This window comes from Prinia subflava, chromosome 1 (genome assembly GCF_021018805.1).
Source record: "Prinia subflava isolate CZ2003 ecotype Zambia chromosome 1, Cam_Psub_1.2, whole genome shotgun sequence".
Lineage (NCBI taxonomy): Eukaryota > Metazoa > Chordata > Aves > Passeriformes > Cisticolidae > Prinia > Prinia subflava.
In genome coordinates, this window is record NC_086247.1 from 130,761,606 (window position 1) to 130,788,531 (window position 26,926).

Here is a 26,926-nt window from a genome sequence, read left to right on the forward strand (position 1 = left end):
TCTCTGGATACCTGTATCTGGGAGAACTTTTCTGCAACGTCTGAAGTAACAAAAAACACTTGTAAAGCTTGAGAATTGATTACAGAAAAGAGTGATGGTGTTTAGGGGTTTTTTATACACTGAAATATGCTAAGGTTTGTGCCAAAAGTTCTAAGTCATCAACAGGAAATAATGAAAGTGTCTCTGTCACTTTAAACCTCATGAATAGGACAACATTATCAAACTCTTGTTACAGTTTACCCATCAAAATACAGAACAACAAAAAAATTGCTATGCCAACATCTCACCCTTCATACAATGATCACCAATATAACATTCTCTGTGCTTTAAATACCAAGGTTGAAAAGTGACAATAATGTTGAGTGTTGACTTGAATAAAACATAGTGTGGGCTAGTGAGAGAATTAATTATTTCCTCATTTATATGCTTGTGGGATAGAGAGTCTAGCAACTTAGGTTACAATCTCTTTATGCTGGCATATGCACCCACAAGTTGAAGGTTAAAGTTATTGCTCAATTTAGTAATTTGAGACTTTGCCTTACTGACTCAGCCATAAAGACTTTCATCCAAGTGCAGTTTTTTCTTTCAGACATATTTCTTTCACAATTGTAGTTTGGGGAGAAAAAAGGATTTTAAGAATGGCTTTGGTTTTCTTTGCACTGTTGCATTTAAAGGAATGCAACTGGGGCAGTTGCAGCATAGACTAGAATCAGTTTAAGAAAAAGCTCTGCATAGTGTAGTTAAAGTAATTGCTACATTAATTTTAATTGTGTCGTCTGCAATACTTGCATTTATCATTTAAATGAAATGTGGTAAATCCACTGTGATGTAGGTACAAACACACACGGCAGGAGAGACAAGATATTGTGCAGCCAAATCAAAGGTACCTTGTGATAGACGGACAAAGAATGCACTCCTGCAGGTAGCTGGGGGAAAAAATCCAGCAGCACAAGTTAAAAGGAGCAATCTGTTGTAGTGTATCCTTGTTTTTTTTCCCTTTAGTGAACAGCAATTCAGTAGGATGGAACAAAAGAATCGTCATTCTATAATTATGCTCTGGAATATCCATTAGTCTCAACTGTAATTGCAAATTCATTTCAAAATTCATTCCAGGGCCTCATGTCTGTTGTTTTGGGTTTTTTTTTAAATAACAACAAAACCTTCAAAGTTCTGTGAAATTCAGATAACATTTTGGACTTGTTCCCAATGCAACTGTCTGTGGAGGCCTTAATAATCTTAGTAATTTAATGTGCTGTACTCTAGTCAGTGATATAACAGAAATCACAGAATCACAGAACATCTTGTGTGGGAAGGGACCCACAAGGATCATTGAAGTCCAACTCCCAGCCCTGCACAGGATAACCTCAAGAATCACACCATGTATCTAAGAGTGCTGTTCAAAAGTTTGTTGAAGTCTGTCAGGCTTGGTGCCATGGCCACTTCCCTGGGGACTGTGTTCCAGTGCCCAACTACCCTCCAGGTGAAGATATTGTTCTTAATGGTATTTTTAGGTTCCAGACATACCATACAGCAGAACTTTTGTAGGGCTAGCTCTTTAATCTGCAGGTTATGTCGACTACTCAGATTGAAAATCTAAAAGATTTGTACCTAGTCTACCAACACTAGCACCCTAAGACGTTCTCTATCTAGATCAGAAGGCAATGAAGCTCAAAAAATGTTTGATGTTTTATTAGATTAAATCAAGCTACAGGCAGACATAGTTCTGGCATTTTAATCCTAAGCACACTGTTTTAGTAGAAAAAGCTCACTATAGACTGTTCCACTGACTAAAGTAACAGTACACTTTAGGTACAGTGCATAAAACTTTGTCAGTTCATGAAGGAACTATAACAGTGACTTTTGTGTCACAGGCCAGTGCTGATAGCATCACCTTTTCATCATGAAGAAGTGAACTAGTGTCACCCAGCACCTGCATAAAGAGGAAGCAGCAGCTGACGACTCTCGGGACACTTTGCATCAGTGATAAACTAAAGATATGAACCAGAGACTGGCAATGTTCTTAACAGTGCAACACCTCCCATGCTGGCAGCATGTGAACACACTTCAGTCAGCGTGTTGCTTCTCTGGCTTGTCCCTACCTTCACACACACACGCCAGAGGATGGGAGCCTCTCTGCAAAAAACATCCAAACACACTTTGCTTACATGTGAGATTAACTGAACTGAGCTGGGCTGTTGTTTAAGACAAATGTGTGTCCTCTCTGAAATCAGATTCAATAGACAAAAAACTACAGAGAAATCACCACCAAGAGTTACAAGGCAACAGTTCAGAGAGTAAGGGGCAGATGGGATTCACAGACTGATGCTGTATGGGGCAGAAAGTCAGAAGAAATTTGTGTATATCTGTCAGATTGATGTGCTTACAGAAAGTGAGAGTAAAGACAACCAGTACTTGTACAGGGCACTACTAGAACATGAAAGGAGGAATGGAGATGACAACATAAAGAACTAAAGGAAACCTCACAGGGAACTTGACTGACCAACCTCTGTAGGGTGCAATGTGCCTGGACCCTGGCCTCGACTGAGTCCAGGATGTATTTTTCAAGTATGTTTACTCAGCCTAGCACAAGTAAACAAGTCTGAAACTGCATGGGGGCCCAAAGCCAACCTTCTGGAGAACCTCTGGTAGAATCTGGCCAGCCAAAAGCTTTAATGTCAACTTCATTTTCAGTGGTGTTAAACTGATGGAATTGAAAACAAAACTTACTGTCTTCCAAGGCATATCCACAGAAAGTGAAACTAAACAGAATGGCAACACAGGAATGCTCCTGAGGACACTACACAGTAAAATCCGAAAATCCCATATATATTCAGAAACCTTAGCATCTTCTTGAAGCAGAATTTTCTCAGTTTGAGGAAGCTTTTTCATATGCAAGAGTATTAGTTCGTATCACGCTCTTACTGAATCTTGTAAATGTGAAAGAGGCCTATAAGGTAAATCTTCAAACATAAGGACAGCTAAACAAGGTCAGGCATCTGCAATAAGACTGCACACAGTAAGCATCGTTCCTTTCTAAAAGCATACCATCTCAGTTGGAAATAATGAATATCTTAAGTCAGTACATTTCAACATAAAACCTACCAGTTTATAACCAGCAATGTATTTCAAATAAAGTAAAAAGGTAAGGAAACAAATAAATCTAGATTTTTCAATATCCATTCTCACAAAATATGCTGTATTTGAGAGTGTCAGAGGAAAGCAATTATCACAGTATACTACCACTGACTCTTGGCTCATAACAATGAGAAGTCATAATACTGAGAAGACCAGTGGTCCACATTTTAGACTGGTGCTAGTTCCACAGGCTGCATGTTCTGAATAAAATAACCAACACTTACTGTAATTTCTCTATTATTACCCAAATAACTTAAAGCACTGAAAAAAACACTGCACATCATTTCAAGGAATATGGAATTTTTTCAGAGTTCCTTCCTTACACTTAAGCAAGCTACACTTTGAACACTAGACTAAATCTCTACTTAGCACAGTAGCATAAATAGCTATGGATGAAATTTTGTAAAGTATATTCTGATTATATGAAAGGACTATCTATTTCCACGATTTCAAGTGGGAGGTGAAGAAAGCACATTCAACTGTCCAGTTGACGAGCATTGTTCACAAACGTGCAGGACCAGAAAGAAACACGCAAATACTTTTATTGTTTCCTGGAGGCATTCTTACGTGCTGGTTTGTTCCATGTAAAGCTAAAAGACAATGTGACCCCACTGATCTTTCAAAGAGATCTTGATTTTTTTCAGATGAATGAACAAATCAATTTCCTTTTAACAAAGAGGTAATTTAACTAGTCAGCACTCCTTCAAAGCAACACATTCATTTTAGGTCTAAACACAGAATCTGGGAGATCATTGTGTGTCTAAAATGAGATGGATTCCTCTAACAAAGTGTTTTCTACACAGGATTTAAGATGCGTTTTACAACATTTCTGAGACACAACTTCAGGAACTATTTAACTCTTTTTAGTCCAAACACCCTGCTTATCATGGGGCTGACTCACCACAATCTCAAGAGCCATCATTGCTGACTAAGAACGAGCTGTTCAGGTAACTGCAGTGACAAGGATCATCGCTTGCATCTTATGTACACCAGAAAATTAGGAGAACTGCATCTGCTGAACTTCTGATAAAATGTTAAAATACCCACTGCAAAATTCTGACTTTGGCAGGGAAATGGCGAATGATATAATGGATCTAATCTAAAATTAATTTAAACAAACACATAACTTAAAGACATATTTTTAACTTTTGCAAGAACATCTCTGCTGAAATATTTGACTGTTTTTTCCACTGCATACAAACAGTTTAACAATTTACATAAGGGCCGTGGATAACAAAAATTTAATTATAGGATGTCATATACAGTCTGTATTTAGGAAGATTATTCTTGACACCAGTGTAATTACAATGAAACACAACCTTGTTGTATAACAATTTTTGGCTTCAGGATGAGTACCTAGCCAAAGAAAACAGAGAGAGAATAAAGATTTTAAAGAAATCCAATATTATCTGAGCTTGAATCACAGAAGGGTTTGTACTGGAAGGAATCTTTAAAGATCAAAATGTCCAACCCTTCTGTCATGGGCAGGAACATCTTTCAGTAGACCAGGCTGCTCAAAGTCCTGTCCAATCTGAGTTCAAACACTTCCAGTCATGGAGCATCCACAACTTTGGAGAACCTGTTTCAGTGCCTCACCACCCTCATCATAAAATATTTCTTCCTTATGTCCAATTCACATCTACTTCTTTCTGTTTAAAGTCAATGTCTCTTGCCTTGCCAAAACTGGCCCTGGTAAAAAGCCTCTATCTTTTCTACAGAAGCCCCTTTAATTATTGAAATGCTGCAACAAGGTCTCCCCAGAACCTTCTCTGCTCTGGGCTGAACAATGCCAACCTTTTACCATTTCTTCATAGAAGAGATGTTTCAGGCCTCTGACCATTTTTGTGACAGTCCTCTGACTCACTCCAACAGGTCCATTCTTGTACTGGGGACCCCAGAGCTGGGCACAGTGCTCCAGTGGTATCTCAGAAGAGCAGAGTTGAGCAGGGGGGAGTAACCTCCCTTGACCTGTTAGCCATGCAGTCCTATTACTTCTTTTATCAGTTCTCCTACCAATATAATCAAGATACCTAGGGACTCACTGTTACAATACAAATGACTTCTGTTTTTGTAGAACTGTTACTGATCTTTTCCCATGTAAGGCAAGGAACGGAAGGAGAAATGCAAGGTACCAGAGTCACTTTGCAAAATCTGACCCATTTGACATCAGAATTATATGAAACAGAACATTATACAGCCTTAATATTAGAAAGATTTTCAAGAAGCCATCTTAAAAAAAATCTGGTTTACCCAAGTAGTAAAATTGTTATCATTTTAATAGAGAAGTTCTTCAAGTATTTCCATGAAGCTTTCACCAGAAGTAACTGTACGGACACTGGGATCACAAATAACTGTACAGACACGGTGCCTGATGGTTAGTGGAACTTTCCCTGTGATCATATCCAGGGGTTATACTGAAGCCAGACAGAGAAGACAAGAACAGCACTCATGCCATTTCTCCTAGGCTCTCACTATTCCTTCTGGCAACCAGATAAGACAGTGGAAAAAGAGCAGCAGAAGTAACAGAAGCAGAACAGAAGTAACAGAGCAGCAGAAGCCTGGCTGAACTGCCAGGAGCAAGAAAAATGCAGGAAACACAGGAAAACAGTTAGCAGTAGGCTGAAAGGAGAAAGGACTCCACACAACTTTCCTATCCATGGGTCATTGTCATGCAAGACAAGTAAGGCAAAATTAGTAGGTGTTTATTTTAACTAAAGGACATATTAATAATGAGCCTACATAAGTAGGTGAATTGTGATTATCCTGACCAAACATTCCTTATTCTGACATTTTTTTTCCAGGAAATGGCCGAGGCTGCAAAAGTCTCTTAAGATTTTTTCTGCTGAATATTTCTAAATTAGTATGTACCTATGCAGCTTATCAATACAATGCTCCCTCCAGTCAGGACAATGATGTTTCCTTCAGAAACAAAGAGAAATATAAACTAACAATTAATATTACTACCCTTCCTGACATCCAAGCTTAAAGAAAAACAAATGTTATAATGTACTTCAAAATTAGTATTTATATTAAAAATCTAAGCCCTAAGCAAAGAAAGCAGATGTTCTATCATAGAAATAAAAGAATTTTTAATTTTATTTTTTCTGTGTTCTTTTCACAGCTAATATTGCTGAGAAGTTTGGGAGAATCAACTGGGGAGTTTTCTGCTCACTCCTGCCTGGTATAAGCTTCAGCTCACGTACCCAAAGAATATTACAGAATCACAGACGTAATTTTTTTTAACATTCTTTTAGAAATCTTGTTACATTTCTCTCTTAAAGTGTTTCTTAAATAGCAAAACTTTGATATAAACCCCATTCTTTATATTCTGAACCACAACATCCAGGCCACCAGGTTCTTACATCCTGTGTCTGCTGGAACATTTCACTATTGCATTCACTGTTTCAATTTCTTATTATGCCTGAAAACAAAACACCCTCTGTTCACGCAGAAATGTGTCATAACAATAAAAGAGCATCTGTGCTCCAACAAATCCAGTGGCATTTGTACTGACTAAGACTAACCAGTTTGCAGTAAATTTTCATCTTAAATTATTGCAATACAGTTGTAGAATGCTAGGAATGGTTTTGTTTTACTGGTTTAGCACACAAAGTACATCATACTTCACATAAACAGCCTATATAACCAAATTATTCATCCTTCAAAGTATTTTAACAATTTTCAACTTTCACAGCAATTTTCATAAGAGTGGATTAAACCAGATCCAGACATCTCTTTGGACATCATCCTGTGGTTATGCTAAAAGTTAAAGGCAGGCAGGTAAGAAGGCTGTTCAAAGATATCTGAGGCAAGATACAATCTCAGCCAAACTTTATGATCCGAAACTATTATGTCAAAGCAATGTCTGACCTAGGTAAATGGCTACTTGATACAGCAAAAGATAAAGATGTAGGCCAGCAGATTCCAGATGAAAACTAGTGCCCAGATTCATGAAACAGTCCATGATTTTCCAGAGAAGAGAACATGTTTTTGGGTACTGAGAAATAATGAATCCTTGATGGCAGTAAGGGCTCCTACCCCTGTGCTTAAGAAGATTGAGCTTTAACTAATTAGAAAGGATCAGGATGGTGCTGAACTTCTGGCAGAATATCAGATATCCTCTCCAGAGGAATTCTGTGGAAACACCAAAATGAGTTAAAATATGTTAGAGACCTGCAGGAGTTGCATTTCTGTTTTATTTAATTTCTTCTGCATGTTACAAAATGTTTTCCTTGTCTGCTAACCTAGAAATTGACAGAATCAATTATATTTCCCAACAGCAGTCAGTTCTATTTATTACAGAAAGAGCTGTAAAAAGCTTAATTAGACAATGAATAACTTGCTAAGGGAAGAAATTTTTTTAGTCCAAAAACTTAGTGATGTATCTTGTCCTGAAATCACAATTCTTCATTCAACATTTATCTTTACTCATGAGTCTTCTTACTGTTTACATCCACAGTGTTCAATACTTAAAAGGTCATAATAGATTCTTGGAGCCGTGTTCTTGAGATTCTGGGTTCAATTGATTTTCAGTCTAGAAATCTGAAAAATTACCTGGCTTCTACAACTGCCTACAAAAGTAAAACCTGTAACTTTTATAGCTCAATCGCACAACTTAAAAAAGAGGAATTACAAAAATATGAAACAAGCCTTGACAAAACTAAAAAACCAAAATCTACAGGGTTTTTTTCAGCTCAGTAGGTTTGGAAGGATTGTAGCATAAATTAAAAGTTAGGTCTGACAAATACTGGTAAGAATCCTCTGCAGTTTTGGAAGTTATTTCAGACTGACTTGTAAAAAAAAGTGCTAATCTTCAAAAAGAAATCTGAATTTTGCTTAGGAATACATATCTAAGACTCTAAATGGGGAAAAAACAAGTTTATTCCTACTTTGAAAGAATTTGATCCCTAACAGCAATTCTGTTTCAAAACATTAGCTAAGGCAAGCTGAAAATTACTTTCATTATATACATACTCAAATGTTATTAATGATAACTAGATAATCTAATTATCTCATTTACCACCTCTATTATTTATATGTCAACATTTTAATCATTAATACAATTTATTGTAGGCTTTCATGAAACAGCTTCATATCTGGTTTGCAGCCAAATTTCTATTTGTTTTAGACTTCACAAATAAAAAATCAATCAACAATATATTACTTCAGTTCTTGTAAAAGCTCGTTGCTACCAAGATATGCATTTTTATTTCCCATTTTGTTTTCAAGTACTGTAAACACAATAATGGCTATACTGGATCAGATAATTCCTTGTCTTCTCATCTCATTCCTCGTCCAGAGTTAATAGCAGAGTTTACCAATGAAAAGTACAAAAACTGGGCAAGACCACATGGATACTTCTACACAACACTCTTCCAATCTCAAGCAATTTTCCACTCCATGAATTTTTGAGGTAGCTATTCTAGGTTTATATTAATAACCTGTACTGCATTTTTCTTCCACTATTTTGTTCAAAACCTCCCCAAATCTGTGGAAATTTTTAACAGAAAGAGTATCCTGAAATGTCACAGCTTAATTATTCATTGTGAAGAAATATCTGGTTTTAACTTGCAATTTGTTAAATTTCATTTTAACGGTCTACAAGAACGGAGAGGCAGACAGCAAAAACTTTTCATATTTGCTCACTCCATTCCACTTGTGATTTTAGAGATTTCTATCATATCACTTTCTATAGGTGATCACCCTTATGCCATACTAATCTTCCGCTCTTTTACAGATTGATTAGCCCTAATTCTGAAGAAATGGATTCTGTGCTATTTTTAGGATTATTTCTGCTTTTTCTGATCTATTTCCAATGCCACCAGCACCTTTTTAATTTAGGACATGCAAAATGAACAGATTCACTTCATGGCAGCATAGCCTCCATTTTGAGACTTCATTTACTTTTTGGAGTGATACTAAGGACTAACCTAATTTTCTTCAGTTTTTAATATAACCTTGAGATCTTGTTTATAAACGGTAATAATTAAGAGAATAATATTCTATATAAATTTAGGACCCTTTTTCCCCCCAACCATGTGAATCTTTCAGCTTTAGCTGTATTGAATTTTATGTCCACTATTGTGTCTCATAAAATCCTTTTGCAGTGGGTACTGTTTATAGTATCACTAATTACCATCTTTTCTATATTGTTTATCTTCACACTCAACACTTATCTGGGACTCTATCAGTAACCTTCAACCACTGTGAAAACTCTCTTTTTATTTCCATCCATATCCATAACCATCTTTAAACCAGTGACTTCTGCATGTAGTGGACTCTTGCTCTCTCCCAAAACTGTTTGGATTCTTTAAAACTTCTAAGTAAGAGATCATGGGATACACCACTTGAAAATTCAACCAGATTATAACAAATGTATTTTGCCAACTTCTGCAAAGAATTGAAGTAAGTTTGTGAGATCAGACCTTCCATTATGGTATTACATTGACTGATCCTCAGGACATCACATTTATCGACATGTCTGCTAATTATTACATCATATTACGTAATTTCTACTAATATTCCAGGAATAGAATTGCTTAAGGTATCTGCTCTCCAACAAGCCTCTCTTGGAATCTTTTAAAAATTGCATCATGTCAACTCATCTCCAGTAATCTGTCACAAAGTTGGTTCTTAAGAGAGAGGTTAAATATGATAAAATGCAGGGGGGTTGCACAATTTTTTCCTTAGAACTAAGATTTCTAAAGAAAATCATATTTGCACTGAAAAAATAACCTGAAAGAGAATTTTCACAGCTTCTCCACGAAATTTAACACAGATTATCAATTCTGGGATTAGACCAACACAATCAGACCCTGGCTCTCATCACCAAGTACTTTGGCAAACAATATTTGATAAAGGGATGATGTCTGCTAATTTCCTTTTACCTTGCTAAAGTCAGCCAGAATGAGGAAACCTCTAAAGCACATCCAAAATATTTTTTATATTGAGACAGAATAGTAATATTCTGTCATTTAAGAATATTGAACTATTTTAGACTTCCCTCTCCATTTTTTCATGAAAGACCTCTTTCTCTGAGAAACGCTGAACTAATTATCAGGAAAAACTACAGCTAGATGCTACAAAGGAGAGAGGAAAGTATAAGCAATCATGAGTCTTTTACTCTGGCAATGTTCAAAGTATCACATATGTAGACCTTGTTTCTTTTTACTCATCTCTACTTCATTGCAGCAACAAATAAAAGGGAACTTCCTCCCAAAATTGCCACTCTTCCAACAATTTTCTTGTTCCCATGTTCTCCTGTAGTCTGTAAAGCTTGTCACCCTCTTTACTGCTCTTCACTTCGTGTTTCTTGGGCAGAACAAGGAGACACCTCACAGAAAACCCTTGCATAGCTGAAGCATATTTGAAAATTTTCACCAGTCTTCCCAATATGAAGAAAATTTCTCTATTCAGAAACAGATTTAAGCATACAACACTATTTATAGAGTCAGAAAATATTTTATTTTTCATACTTTGAACCAGAACACTGCAGTCAAAAAAAAGGGAATAATTATAAAAAAGATTTAGATTGTAATTGGCAGTTGTGCTGTACTGTCACAGAATCAGATCACCTGAGGTACCAGATTTGAACCTGTTGTAACTCAGATTGCTAATGGTCATACAGTAATGCACTCCTCCTGAGCAAAAGCCTTTGGCTTGGTATCCAGTACCCAAGATCCTCTGATGCCTTGTCCACATATTGACCCTTGCGTATTGTCCAGATTGCTGTAGCATGTTTCTCTTGTTTAGGGTTTTTTAATACAAAACTGATGCCTTCGATTTTTTTACAGATGGTTACTGTGCCAGCAGGCAAGCATTCTGAAAAGCAGCGTTCACTAGACTTACATTCCCTTTGTTTATAATACTGCTTGCTCACACTACCATGTACTATCAAAATACATAATGTGGAGTTCACACAGTTTATGTTCATGTTTATCACCACCTGTTCCTTCCACATCTGCTTCATAGAGTTCCCAGAGTCATAAGAAAAGAATGACTGACAGTGCTGAAGCACAGCTACCCCACTCGTGGATTTGGTACTTCTGGTTAGGTAAGGTGACTTTTAGGACCTCTGTGTCCCTTATTTGCTGCTACATTAGACAGGGAGGTCCTGCAGAACAGAAAGGTCCAGGCCATCCTCCTGCCGTGGGAGGTGTCAGTGACACTGCACAGGAGGCTGTCAGCCAGTGCTATTTCCGAATGCCGCTCACAAAGTCACAGAGGACGTCTGCACAGGGGCTTTCCCTGCCATGGTGGCACTGGGACATGCATTCCCTTCCAGCTGCCTCCACAGCTAGGCATGCCTCCTCACATAAGGGAAGGCCTTAAATCTACCAAACCTGGCTGCAAAGCAGTGACAGCAGATATCCAGCCCAGGACGGTGCACGGCCACTTGAGACTATGGAATCCAGCCTGCTGGTGTAGAAGAGCGGGTTTACAGCTGGCTGTTCAGTCACCATGTCTCTCTTTCAGCTTGACAAGCCCATTCAGCCTCCTCCACCATGACTCACAAAGCAGTTCTTATGCAGCCTGACCTATGCCTAGGAAAAGTTCAATCATCAATCCAGCATTTACTAGGTACTAGCAAACTTATATTTGGCTGTCTGAAAATGAGACACAAATCCACTGGGGTAAGGTCCAAGAACACCGAGTTTGTTAAAGGAAAAATCCCGCTGCCAGCTGCAGAGGTTTGCGGGAGCAAAGAGAAGCAGTGGCAGACGAGACGAAGCTGGGGGAACCGGCTTTATTAGTCTCAGCAGCCTGCAGAGCTGTGAAGCTCAGGAATGCCTTGGTGACTGCCTTGTGAAAAACCTGCTCCAGTGCCAATGTAACACACAGACACTTATTTAGGAATAGTTCTTCCTGCTTGTAAAGTAAAAGGCACCACAAGAGAACATTCCCTACCCCCACTCTCTGCCAGAAAAAAGGCAGAAAAAAGTGCATTTCTTTTTCCCCTATACTTCTTACTCATTTCTTGGGTTGCTCTCCGCCCTAGGGCCCACTACCCTGCCTAGATCAGTGTGAGACCTCTATCAGACTTACTTGAAAGCTTCAGAATTTATAAAGTAATTTTTATAGTTACTACAAAGCATGCACTTAGCAAGCTGGAAAACTGCCTCCAGTATCTTTATATGACACTAAAGGTGCTTGAGAAACTTACACTGTAGTTTCTAAAGTGGTTTTAATTGACAACAGAGCTGATACTGCCCTTTTTGCTTCTGATCCACCCCCTCTGTTCATCCATATTTCCACAATTTTCCTTGTTGGTTTATTTTGGTGACTGTACAGAGAAGCAGAATAGATCTAACTCAGATCAGTTCCTTCTTCTGGGGTTTTTTCCTGGATGCTGTTGGTCCAAACAGCCAGAGCATGGGAGCAGTGCTAGGGAGGCAGGACTATTTGTACCAGTGCATACTGTAGGGAGTGGAAATACTTTCAAAACAGTGTTTATTCATACTGAAGTGCAGACAGAGGCAGAAACATGACCAGTGTGCAAACTGTGCAAAGCCCACATCTGGTTGTGTGCTAGAGGCAAGGCAGTACCACTGCATTAGCTAAAGTCAAAACAGTTTTCATGACATTTCTTTTGTAGTCCAGCATTACTTTATCAGCTATTACTCTGACAGTGGCCATAGGGAAGGGGATACTGGATGGAGTATGCACTAGAAGATGTTGCTGGGTGGAGTGGAGACTGCAGATACAGAGCAGGTATCACAGGACCAAAGGCAGCACTGGCTGCTGCAAACTGCACCCGAGCTTACAATAACCCCTGTTGGGCATGTACAAAGGAGTATCAAATTGTATCAGGACAAAAAGGCACAACAAGTAACTGATATAGAAACTTCACCTCAGCCCTTTACAAAAAACGTCAGCAAAATGGGTACCCCTGTCTGAGTCCAGTTTTAATTTCACTAAGCAAAACCCCACATGATTGTTAATAGCAGCAGCTGATGCTATTGAGGTGTCTAATACTAGGCAAGAAAGACCTGTGTGGAAAGACATCTAAAATCCCTCTCAAACGGGCAGTGAAAGACAAAGGTGAGCTTGCATTTACTACAGGGAAAAATCCAAGCTCTCCTACCCTGACAGTCAAAAAGCAGGTATTGGTGAAAAATGTTTAGTGTAGCTGCAGGGGCCCAGCAGGACTCCAGTGAGAATAAGATCTACTAAACTGGCACAAAGCTTTTTGAACAAACACAGTCTTGAAGGACGGAGAGGTGAGAACATCTCTAATGTAGTCCCTCTCCACATGCACTTTGGGAAAGAAAGATGTTTAACAACAATACCTTACTTCCCCCGTATAACACTAATCCTGTTGCACCATATTTCATAAAAGACTTAAAACTTGCTGGGGAACAGTCTGTGGACCTGATTTTCAATTGTTGCTAGATATGAAGAAACAATACTTTATTAGTATTTGAGATATTCATTAGAGGATTTAAGTTTTAAGGTCTTCTGAAAACTCCAACAGGCACAAACAGCTTTAAAAATCTACTCTGGTATCACTCTATGTACTCGTACAGCATCTTGCACACAAAAAGAAGGATGTTCCAATTGCACTAAACTACTCTCTAGAAAATAAAGGCGAAAAAAGCAATAGACAAAAAATGAGAGAAATGGAAGACTATTTGTTATAAAGTAAGAAGTATCTCTGAAGCAAACATCTAACAGCTTAAAAACCAGCCATGACTAACCATATATAGTAATCAAAATATGCCTCTATAAAGAGAGGAAATAAATACAAGAGATTCCCTTTTGAAACCGTGGTTTGAGTGAAAACCTATTGTGTTGAAAGAATAGAAATAGAAAGGCCATGAGGCTGGAATGTTCCAGGAAACAGGGATGATGGAACCACCTACTGTAAAAGGCATATAATCCACCTATGCAAAGCTTGCTCATTTTTTCAGGATGTAATCAAGTGTCTGAGAGACATGGAAATCTTATTTCCTAATCAATTAGAATGGCAAACTGTATTTTAAAAAGCCCAAAACTTTGCATTTTGCAACCTCATATCTCATTGAATCCATTTAGAATACTGCTCTCATATCTTCAACCCTGTGTGGATAGATTTTAAAGTTGCTTTCATTTCATAGAGTGTAGCACATTTAAATAAAAATGATTTGTTATCCCTCAACTGTAGGGAACTGGGGCCACAACATACAATTATTGCATCAGAACATTTCTTGTGTGCCCTCAGCTGTTTGGATACAGCAGCTGGGTGGGCAGTTTAGAAAGAGAACAGGAACCATCAAACAGACAGTAAGCAGGCTCAGGCAGTACTGGGGAAAATAAAGTATACAATAGCTAAAATAAGGCATGATTAGGGTGGACTGTCTGGCTTTTAGGAATGTGAACGGATTTAGTTTCACAGTAAGCCATGGGTAGACTGTTTCAAGAGTACTTTTCTGTTCAGAGTTTGTACTGAGGTTTTATGTTTCAAAAAAAACCTTTTTGAACACCTGCATTTAGCACTAACCCAGTCTGCTTTGATCCGAATGTCATCATTCCTTTGAAGCAGTTAAAATATGCTGAAGACTCACAGAAAATAGTTTGGTTTTCCTAGAAATTGTATTATTCCTATAGAAGTTATTCCCAAAAAACACATGATTTTGGGCTGTAGCATTTCTTCCCTTGCACTCATGGGTAGATTCTAAAATTAAGAACCTTTGCACATTTCCAAAATAACAAAGGACATAATCATCAGTAACTCTTTATGGCTACCCTAATACACAACCTAACAAAACTGAAATTAATTCAGTATACTTTTCAGGCTTGTGACTAATTAAAGAGAAACTTGACTCATTACCTTCATCATCTATCTGTATAGTAGAAAACTACAGAAATAGCTAAAAGAATGAGAGGAGGGTTTAAAGAAGTTTCCTGATCATCATCTTAAGGATTTATTTTTAAACTCTGGTTCTCCATACTGATTTCTTACTCATATATACACGCAGGAAAATACATGCAGCAAAAAATCAACAGGATTTCTGAATAAACTTAAGAGTTTAACTTATCTCCATGACATGAAGACCAAATAAAGAGGCAACTTGCATCACATTTACAGTAAAATTATGTGACTGTTTTATTAAGGTTTGCACACTTTACATTGCAAATACATCCACAGTAACAAAGACTAAACCCTCCAAATTATCTCTTTTTAATTAAAGGTTACAACAAAGTATTTTATACTGGAACATGCTGCCTAACTTCTATTCCAGACAAGGGAATTTAACTTTCTATTCCTTTATTAAGTAAGTAATTATAAACTTCAGGCAGCTTGCTTATTGAGAAAATCTGAATTTATGAATTTGGGGAGGAAAAAACCCAAACAAACCAACCACATAAACCAACTTAAACAAACAAAACCCAGAATAAGCCAGTATCCCAATTACAATTATTAATTTATTTCATTGCCTGAAAGAATGCACAAGTAATTGGTCTACTTCTAGTAGTAAGCAATATTACAGAAGAAAACCCTTAACATACAACAGTCTGGAAAAAAAATCTCATTAAGGATTAGTCTATTCCATGACAGTCACATGAAAATTCAAAGCATTAAATTGATCACTTAAAATCTTTGACTAGGCAGAAATCAGGTTAAAAAACAGGGTTTCAGCCATATAGTACAATTTACTTAAGACAACAGTATTGTTCTCTTCTGCAGAACTTCACAGCTCTCTGGGCCAAACACATCACCTGGATCAGAACCAGCTGTATGCAGAGGAGGGAGAAAACAATTGTGCAACCCTATCATGAGATATGAAGCAAGCACTTATTTACATTAGAAGGAACCTCTGCAGGTCAACAGTTTCTATCCTTTACTCAAGGCAGTCTTCAGCGCTTCAAAGGCTACTCAATGCCACTCCCAGTTAAATTCAGAGTATCTCCAAGTATGGAGATCCCACAGCCTCCTCAGACTACTTACCCCAAGATCTGACCACCCCAGTGATGATAATTTTTCCTAAAATCTCACTGAAACATCTCTTGCTTGAACTTTTTCTATTGTCTCTAGCCCTATTACCCAGCTCCTCCAAGAAGAGTCTGGTTCTGTATTTTCTGTACCCTCCCATTAACTGAAAACAGGATCCACCGCCCCAGTCTTCTTTGAACAGAGGACATCCAGCTCTTCCAGCTTCTCTTTTTACATTATGTGCTTCTGTACCCTAATTGTTCTGGCAGTCTTCCTCTAGGCCCGCTTTCAGCTCCTCTGCTACACCGAGAAGCACAAAACTAGACAGTTTTTGATGCCGTCACACAAATGCCAAGCTGACAGAAATACTCACTTCTCTCAGTGACTGGCTCCGTTCTTGCTCAGAGGTACCTTGCTGACTCACACTCAGCTCAGTGTCCACCAGCAAAGCGGCGTCATTTGCCGTGATGCTGCTCTCCAGCCATCGGTTCCCAGGCTGTCCTGCTGTGGGGCTATCCTGTTCCTGTGGTCAGCTTCTGCTGAACACCAGCCATGAGGTTCTTGTCAGCCGATTTCTCCAGCCTCTGGTCTCTTGGAGCAGCAGCCCTGCCCTCCAGCCCACACAACCTGGTGTCATCAACAAGCTTGCTGACAGTGCATTCCATCACCTCATCCAGGTAGTTAATTAAGATTATAAATGCAAAGCTGCACTGCTTAATTTTACTGAATACTAATTATCATGTCCTGAAAAGGATAAAGGACTTCCATGCACTTTAATTTTAACTAATAAACAGGTTGGTAAATAGGATGTTACAGACAACTTGTACTTCAACACACAAGTAAGTCACCAAATAAAGCCTCTTCAGTATTTTTTTTTAATGGGCAGTTTGCACTTGGTGACTCACTGAAATAATTCCAATGAAAGATTTCTCTCCAACACATCCTTCTAAATATGGAGAACTAAATACACAAAGTATCTGTGTCAGTGACTCTCAAGAAGTCTGGGAAAAGGGCCTAAATTAAGAGCCACTGTATATTTATACTGCAATAGGCTACAGAGCTATTAGCAATGTCTCAGTACTGCAGGCTGTGTACTTCCATATACAAACTTGCAGAGAATGCAAGTAACAGGAATTCTTTCATAAAGAACAAATGCTTTGTCTTAGAATATTTAACTCACAATGCTTCATAGACCTAGATTATTTGCCAGTACAATTTTGCAGTAAATCTATTTCTACATAATAAATGTGCCAGATCATTGCTGAAGAATTGTGTTCTGCTATCGTGAAGTCTGCTATACAGCTGGGTCTCAAGATTTGAGCTTTAAAATATCAAAATCCCCAACCTATGGGTATATAGGTAATGAAGTTCTTAGAATGTTAAAATGTATAACCTGCATTACTAGTACAGCTGGAACTTTGATCTTCATAGTTTAGTAGGTACACATTTCTGCAGTTTCTTCACATTGATGAAATTCACCTTTTTCGTTCAAGAGAGTAACAAGAAATTTTCCGGGCTCTACTCTGCCACAACATTTCTACACATCTGTCTGTAGACTTTCAACATAGTAGAGATAAATGGAGATGAATATATTCACTTGCCCCTCAGCTGCTTAGAGATCTAGAACACACCAGAGCCACCTGGATCAAAACATACAAAATGCTAAAAAAATGACAATTCTGCAAGTAATTTACAGAGGCAAGAAATAAGAAATAATTTTTCTCTTAATAAGAAAAATACTTATGGGGAAGATTCTATTGCAACAGCATTTAAAGGTTGCAAATGTCAAAAATTAGTTCGGATGTGTGCATCCAGCCTTGCACGTCTTACACACATAGTAACTAATAAAAAACAAAGGAAAACACACAACTGCATATCACAGCAGTACGGTAACAGACAAACCCTTAGGAGAGAGAAGAGTTCACTAAAACCACAACTGTCCTAAAATTCCTATTCTTAAGTCCACAACAAATTTTAGTAGAACCAGTATTTGATGTATTTAATTTGCAAAAACATTGGCAAGTAGGTATCATGACCTTTGCTCATAATTTGTCAGCTGTTTCTCCAAATGCTGGTTCATAACAGGAAATATTTCAATAATTATCATCAGTGCTTCATCTGAGTATCCTGAAAAAAAACCCTGTTTTTTTTAATACAATCAGTTTTGAGTTTCTACATAATGTTTTTGATAGAAATATACCATTTGTAACTTAGCCATCAAAAACTCCTCTTAGAAATCCATTTGAAATAAAAGGGCAGGGGGGCATTGCTTACTAACATCTATGGAACTCCCCTGAAGCAGAAATCTTAAGTGGACTAAAACTAATAAATATATCAAATAGAATTTTCTCCTCTAAGTTATTTCATTTGTAGTAATTTACAATCAAGGTCAAAACCAGGACACAAACAGGACACAATGTTCCTACCATCTCTTAAAGTACCTGCTATAGGAACAAGCAGGGCTTGTTTCAAAAGCAGAATTATAAACTAGAAAAATCTAATTATTTTCTATGCTAAATTCCAAGAAAACTGATTATGAGGTGAATTAAGTACTTGCTGCAGAGAATCAGTTTTCAACTTACGTCTATTTAATCACAATTGATCAGAGACTATATAAACCAGTCAAGAAATATGCCATTAGACCATATATAATTAGGATTATATGTGTTAAGTGTATTTTCTCCAAAAAAGCTTTGAAACCTCCAGAACTATATCTTCACTCAAGGAAGGTGGGGATGGGAAGGGGAGAAGTGAGAGATTACTAACATCCCTATAGGACATTTTACAAAAGCCATCATTTTAATTAAGACAATCACCACAAAATCAAACTGCGTAAGAATTTTCACAATTAGACACAATCATTTTTATCACTTTTCCACTAAGTTATATCACAACTAGCTGACACCATATCAACCAAAACCCCAGGTTCTTTTCTGGCAGGCAGCTTCCCAGCTACTCATCCCAGGCCTGTAGTGCTCCATGGGGCTGTTGTGACGCAAGGGCAGATCCAGCACTCGGCCTTGTTGCATCCCATACCACTGGCCTCAGCACACCAAAGCAGCCTGTCCAGATCCCACTGCAGAGCCTTCCTACCCTCCAGCACGTCAACACTCTCATCCAGCTTGGTGTTGCCTGCAAACTGACTAAGGGTGCACTGGATCCCCTCTTCCAAATCATCCATGAAGATATTCAGTAGGACAGACAGCAATAGGGAGCCTTGGGGAACACCAGTGACCAGCCACCAACTGGATTTAACTCTATTCACTATCACTCTGGGAGCCTGGACATCCAGACACCTTTTTTTGCCCAGAGAAGAGTATGCCAGTGGAAAGAGTTTATCCAGGAGAATGTTGTGGGAAATGGTGTCAAAGGCTTTACTGACGTCTAGGTAGACAACTTCTGCAATCTTCTGCTTGTTCACTGAGCAGGTCACTCTGTCCTAGATCAGCTTGGTCTAGAAGGATGTGGCTTTCACAAACCCATGCTGGCTGAGCCTGATCCTCTGACTGTCCTGTATGTGCCATGTGATGGCTCTCAAGATGGTCTGCTCCATGACAGTCCCTGGCCCTGAGGTCAGACTGACAAGCCTGTAGTTCCTCAGATCCTCCTTCCAATCCTTCTTGTACATGAGTGTCACATTTCCTAACCTTTAGTCACGTGGGACCTCCACCATTAACCAGGATTGCTGGTAAATGATGGAAAGTGGTTCAGTGAGCACTTCTGCCAGTGCCATCAGTACCCTTGGGTGGATCCCGCTCAGCCTCACAGACGTGTGAGTGTTCCAGTGGAATAGAAGGTCTCTGACCCTTTCACTTGAGATTACAAAGCCTTCATTCTGCACCTTGTCTCTTTATTCCAGTTCAGGGGGCTGGGTAGCCAGAGAACAGCTGGTCATGCTATTAAAAACTGAGGAAAAGAAAGCATTAAGTACCTCAGCCTCTTTCCTTATTTTTAGTCACTTTGTTTGCACTCTCATCTAATAAAGGATGAGGATTCTCCTAGGCCTTCCTTTTATTACTGGGATATTAACAGAAACAATTTTATGAACTTCTACAGCAGTATCCAGATTAAGTTGTAACTGGCCCTTCTAACTTAATCTTAAGTTCTAACTGGCCCTGGATAACCTCGTGGTATCCTTGTAGTCCTCCTCAGTTGCTGGTCCCTTCTTCCAGAGGCCACAGACTCTCCTATTTTTCCAGATCTCAAACCAGAACACTCTGTTCAGTCACGCTGGTCATCTTGCCCAACAGCCCTTATTTAGGCACATATGGGGACAGCCCACTTCTGCACTTCTAGGATTTCCTTCTTCAAAAATCTTTATCTTTCCTGGGCTTGTGTCCCTTTTAGGAGTGCCACTCAAAAATTTTTCAACCAATCTCCTCAATATGCTGGTCTGCCCTCCAGAAGTCCAAGGTAACAGCTCTGCTGAATCACCCCTTCTCCAAGAATTGAAAACTCTGTCATTTCACAATTACTGTGCCCAAGACAGTCTCCAATCATCACATCACCCACAAGTGCTTCTCTTTTTGCGAACAGTAAGTCCAGCAGGGCACCTAGCTGGCTTACTCACCAACTGTGTCAGGAATTTCTTTTCCAGACACTCCAGGAACTGCTTCCTCTGGACTGTTTCCTCTCCACTGCATTGTACTTCCAGCAGACATCTGGTGAGCTGAAGCTCTCCAGAAGAACAAGGGCTAGTGATTGTAAAACTTCTCACAGCTGCTCAGTGAATATTTTGTCTGACTCTGCAAGCTGGCCAGATGTAAGAGACTACCAACCAGGATATCTGCACTGTTGGCCTGGCCCCTGATTCTCACCCACAAACAACTCTATTGGCACCAGAATTAAGCTTTAGACAATCCAAGCATTCCTAAAACACAGGGCTATTCCACTGCCTCTCCCTCCTTGCCTATCCCTTCTGAAGAGTTTACAGCCATCCTTTGCAGCCCTCCAGTTGTGAGTCATCACACAACGACCATGTTTCCGTAATGGCAATTATATCATCATTTTCCTGCTGCACAATGGCTTCCAGCTCCTCCTGGTTGTAGCCTGTGCTGCATGCACTGGAGCAGAAGCACTTCAGGCTATTTATACCTCCACCTTTTTTGGGGAAGAAGTCCTAATTCCTGTATGACCAATCTCAGATGCTTCTGTGGTTTCTGACACATGGATCTGCTCTTACCAGTCCCTGGGATAACCACTTGTCTTTGCTGCCACATGGATCTTCATCCCCTGTCTTCACTGAAATGGAAGATCAAAGGACACCACTAGCAAACCATCCCTCAAACATGTGTGTGCTGCCCCCAGGCTTATCTCTAGTGAGCCTGGTTTTATCAGTTTCACCCTTCAAGTCTAGTTTAAAGCTTTTCTAATGAGCCCTTCTAACGCCTGTGCAAATATCTTTTTCTCTCTTTGAGATAGGTGTACACCGTCTGTCACCAGAAGACCTGGTGTCATGTAAACCAACCCATGACTAAACCCCCCAAAAATTCTGCCAGTCACACTAGGCTTGGAGGCAGGAATTGATTGTTCCCTCATCTTTCCCTGCAACTGGAAGGATAGAGAAGCACACTACTTGTGCTCCTGATTCCTTAAACAAGGCCCTGAAGTTTTCTCTCATTGCCCTCATACTTTTTGTTGGAACTTCATTGCTGCCTACCTTAAAAAAAAAAATCAGTAATGGATACCAATCTGAGGGCCACACCACGATATGAAATTTTCTCTCCACATCGTTAACCCAGGCCCCAGGGAAGCAAGAGACTTGCCCAAGAAGTGGGTCCTTCTCTTTGAGCCTTCTGTTCCCTTCAGAAGGGAGTCTCCTGCAACAATGATCCAACCTTTTTGCTTTGTAAGAGCAGATTTGATGCAGGGTATAGGTCAACTTAACCTTGGCAGCACCAAGCTAGATGAACCATCATCCTTGTTACTGTTTGGTTTCATGTGCAGAGGTTCCTAAGTATTATGGTAAAGGCATTTGGGAAGGTAAGGCTGCCACAGAAGAGAGACACCTCTGCTGCACTGGGCAGGAACTTGTCACCATCGCCCCTTATCCCTTAAAGTCACTGCACTCAGCTGGGCAGAGAGAGCATAAGGAGTCTTCCATATCATGACTACTGCAAGGTCTTCAGGGGTATCAAAATGGTAATCACAAGCCACTGGAAAACTCCTTTAAGTAGGGAAAATCCCCAAGAAATTTAAAGGCATTTTCTCAAACATAGGAGCCTGCACATAAAAAGTATTTTATACAGAATTAATAATATAGTGCCTCAGTTGTAACTATGTAATATATAAACTACACTAAGTTATTGACAAAGAATAATGTTACTATACTGAAAGCTGTGTGCAAACATTGATTTCTAGGTGTAGTTTATGCACAAATATAAACCTTGCTTTAGCAGGATTAATTCTGTACCCTTGTCTTCCCTGTCAGTACAGAATTAAATAAGAAAGTTACAAGAGTAACTTTTCTTTGCAACACTGTAACACAGCTGCTCCATAAAGCCACCTGAGCTAGGAAGGATCCCAGACATTCAGCAGAGACACCTTCCTATTTCCCTCCAGTAATCCATTTACAATGTCTTCCCATATTTTAGAATTCTAAGAAGAATAATATTTTAGAATTTGCCTAGTTTAAAATACAAATCTAAGGAAACCACCCAATGAAAATGCCTCTTCAGCAACTTCAACAAAACTCCCTAAACAAAATTCAAGAATATTAGCTGTACTGCAAATAAGCTTTAGGTCAAAAGAGGTGTTTGCCTTGTCTAAAGCAGTTAAAAACTCTTGTTCCTTGCCCTGTCCAAACAGGCCCCAGTAAAGTCTTTCTTGTGGGCTCCCTTTATACTGAAAGGTTGCAACAGCATCTCCTTGGAGCCCTCTCTTCTCCAGGGTGAGGAGCCCCAGCTCTCTTGGCCTTTCTTCACAGGAGAGCTGGTCCATGTTTGTGTCCCTGCTCCATACCCTCTCCAATACGTTCATGTCTTTGCTGTCTGAGGGGCCCCAGAGCATCCCAGGTGGGGCCCCTCTCACCAGGGCAGAGCAGAGGGGCAGAATCCCCTCCCTCACCCTGCTGCCCATGCTGCTTTTGGTGCAGCCCAGATTACAATTGGCTTTCTGGGCTGCAAGTGCAGAGTGCCAGCTTATCTCCAGTTTTTCATCCAAAAGTACTCTCAAGTCCTCCTCAAGAGGGCTGCTCTCAATCCCTTCAGCCCCCAGCGTGTGTCAATACCAGGAGCTGCCCTGACCCAGGTGGGGACCTTGACTTGGCCTTCCACTGTCACAAGCAAAGACTAACTTCTGTTTCCAATAACTCTGGAAGACATTTAGCAGTTATGAAGAAAAACAGCAGTTGTTAAACATCAGGTAGACGTTTCTGGCTTGAACTTGCAATGTAAAATGTAATATAATCTTGCGTGAAATAATCTTTCCCCCTAAAATTTACACATAAGCGTGATCTCTATAATGCTCCATGGAAAGCTATGTGGTATGTATTTTGGGAGGAGGAAGCAAAAGCAAAAAGTAACAGTCTTGCCTGATGATAATGATGTTGAAAACAGAATTTTCCATGTCATTTTGAACATTTCAGAATTTCCACAAGGCTGCTCTTCAAGCAAAACAGATCTCTCTTTGCTATGTGTCATTACCAATTATGCAAACACAGTAATATGATTAGAAACGTAACTGGTTCAGCACACGTATCGGTAACCTCCAGCTTCTCAATTTTCCCTCTCACTGGCATGAGTCACCTTAGCAGAGCTGACAAAACCTCAACAGTGACAACTGCAGACAGCAACATCTAGTTACCAGATTCCGAGGAGGAGTTAATGAACTACTCAGGTAACGGGAACTACGTGACATCTGAATAGCAAAAATAAACCCGACAAACAAAACCTCTCAAAAACAAACAACCTCCCCAAACAAAAAACAAAAAAAATCCATCCAATACACAAAACAACAAAAAAAATCTTACAAAAACCAAAACAAACAAAAATCCAAAACATCACAAGAATTGCTAGCCAAACTAGTTAATGATTAATAAACAAAGCTCTACTACCGAAAAAAAAAAGAAACATAGTGATAAGCAATCACAGCAGAGATGTCACAGACAAGGAGTGATAAACTGCTCAGGACAGAACAAATCAACCATAGCATTAACAAGGTTTTATATAGTGAACAAAGACATAGTGACATTTTCTAAAACCTTTTTTATAGTTCTTCTATTGAATAAAAGCTGACAGCATTAGAAAGCATTCCTTTTCATATTTACGTGCTTAGTTTTCTTTAATTTTCTGAAGTGTGTAGGCCAGATAGGAACACATAAGAGATACCTGTAAACTCACATGCGATATGTAAACACATCCAGGAAACTCCATGTTTTGTGCAAGAAGCTTAATCATGTATTACATACGTACTTACCTAGTCCTATCCAGGTGTGTATGGCACAAGTGAAAATAAAAGAGACTGCATAAAACTCACTTGCCTGATTTTTGGGTTTTGGCTGTTGTATTATTAATATAGTGCCACTGTTGTATTTTTTTTTCTTTCTTTTAAAACTAATTTTCATTCCTAATACTCTGCTGATGCATATATACATGAATACAGAGCATCACCAACACTGCTTAGCTTTTTAGTAGACTTACAGTAACACAGTAATTCAGGAATAATAGATTGTATTATTAAAATATATTATTTTGATTAAGGACTGAAGTAAAATTTGTTGAAGAAGGAATTGACTGAGTATAAGATCACAGAAAAGTCTGGAATTAAAGTTTGCAGAAGCCTCTTCTATGATTTGTAAATACAACCATTTACTCTTTCCACGTCCAAAAAGAGAAAAAAAAAGTTGCTATAAATTCTACTGATTTACTTCCATGTAGACATCATAATGAAACAAGTCACATGTTCTAAGTAGTTGAAAAATGCTGTTGATTTTCTTATGACTAAAGCCTTTTTTTCCCCCTCAAGGAAGAAGAGTAGTTTTCTTCTGAATGCAAAAGACATTAAAGAGAAATTAAACCACACTTCATACTAAAAATCAAAAAGATGAAAGTAAGGCTAAAACAGCCATATCTGTAAAGAAGACACAGTCCCCTCTCATTGCTAACCTCTACGGCCAAAATCCTCTCAAAAGCCGTCTCCCTCTTTAGTGAATGTACTTAAATTACAGCACATTATCGATGTTATGTCTACAACTAAAACTGCATTTCTGGAACTGGTAAGCACAGAAATGCACTCAAAGAAGGTGCAATCAAGGACGGTTAGTCATAATGGAGGGATCCATGCAAGCAATTTAAGCTGTACTATTAGTGCTTTACTCTGCCGAGAATGTTTTCGTGACTCTGTACATTCTCTGCATTTGAACTGTAAATAAGAGGTAGACTGACGAGTCATGAATTATTAAGACTAATTTGTAAAAGTTGCCCAATTTCCAGTATGTGCTTAGACATGCCTGGGAGAGGGATACTGCTACTTACATAAAACTGCTACGCTATCAAGACTAAATTTCTTCCACTCTTCCACTCAGTATTTTGTTGGTTAAAAAAAAAAAAAAAAAAAGACCCACACCCCTGTGATCGCAAGCATTTAAATTCACTCAGGGGCTGCTCTGACGGCGTTACCGAGCCAAGCAGCCAGGTCACTGTCACAGCTCGCCCCGCAGCCCACGCTCCCACTCCGGCCACTCACACTTTTCCCCTTCTGCCTTCCAGGCAGGATTTCCCGGCTACGAACAAGGCGGGCAGGAGCCCAGCGGCGGGACCTGGCTGCAGCCAGGCCATCGGGCAGCTCCAAACTTCCCGGCCGCCCCGGGGTGTCTGCCGCCGATCCCCCCACCCGGGCAGACCCCGGGCGAGCCCCCCGCCAGCCGAGAGCCCGGGTCAGAGGCGGCCTCTCTGCCCCCTCATCCCCCATCCCCTTTCCCCACAGCCCCCCGCACTAACCTCGGTAACCTGCCGCTTGCTCACCTCCGCACTCCGGCTGCTCCTGCCTCCCCCTCTCCGCTCCCCTCGCCTGCCCACGGCACAGAGGGGCCCCGGAGCCGCCTCCCGGCCCGAACCCCGGCGATGCACAGCACTGCCGACACCCCGATGTGCCGAGCCTCCAGGCTTCACCCGCGGCCGGGCTCCGCTCACTGTGCCCGCCCCAGCCCCCGCCCGAACCTCGCCCAGCGCCGCCAGCGCTCACCGTCTCCTCACAGGGGCTCTCCCCGGCCCTTCCCGGTGCCTCCGCGCCCGCCACTCAGAGCTTCCATGTGCTCAGCGGCCGCTCCTCTCTGCGCACTCGGGGTACGGCGCCCTCTGGAGCGCCCGCTCCAGCGGGAGCTTGGCGGGCAGCCGGGGCTGTCACTCAGCCCGCCGGGGCCCCGGGCGCGGGCACGGCGCTGCGGCTGCCGCCGGCTCGCTGCCTCTTTGTTCGGCGGCGGCGCTGACAGCTGCTGCCGGCGGCGCTCCGCGGGCCCGGGCGGCCGCTCCGCCTCGTCGCCTCCCCGCCCGCCAGCCGCGCCTCCAGCTCCGGCCCGGCCCGCAGCCCCGGCTCACTCCCTCTTTCTCCGCCCGCGGTCAACAACCGGCGGCGACAGCACAAGTTCAGGCCGCCGACCCGGAAACTCATCGGCAGCCGAGGCGCGCGGGGCTCCGACGGGAAGCGGATCCGCCGCGCCGGGGGAGGGAGCGGGGCGGGGCCGGGGCGGAGCAGGCCGGGACGCGGGGCCTGGGCGGCGGGCGCGGCGGGAGGATGCGGCGGGCAGGCGGCGGCAGGCGCCACCGAGGAAGGCAAGGCAGGCAGAGAGGGAGCGGGGCCGGGGCGACCCCGGCTCCGGGGCGGTCGTGACGGCGGAGGAGGCGCTCCCGCCCCGGGGGATTCAGCGGGAGCACTCCTCGG

At 40.7% G+C, this 26,926-nt stretch overlaps 1 protein-coding gene across 4 annotated transcripts in view; it reads right to left on the minus strand.

Annotated features, from left to right (window-relative positions):
• ANKIB1 (ankyrin repeat and IBR domain containing 1) overlaps positions 1–26,368 on the minus strand; it is an 88,143-nt gene extending 61,775 nt beyond the window's left edge. For 3 of the 4 annotated variants that reach the window (XM_063412400.1, XM_063412410.1, XM_063412384.1), the window contains exon 1: positions 26,231–26,368. The gene's annotated coding sequence lies outside the window, so the exon portion shown is untranslated. Of the gene's footprint in view, positions 1–25,986; positions 26,140–26,230 lie in introns of those variants that run through there. The other variant, XM_063412392.1, reaches the window with a different exon arrangement.
• Positions 26,369–26,926: the final 558 nt, after the last annotated feature.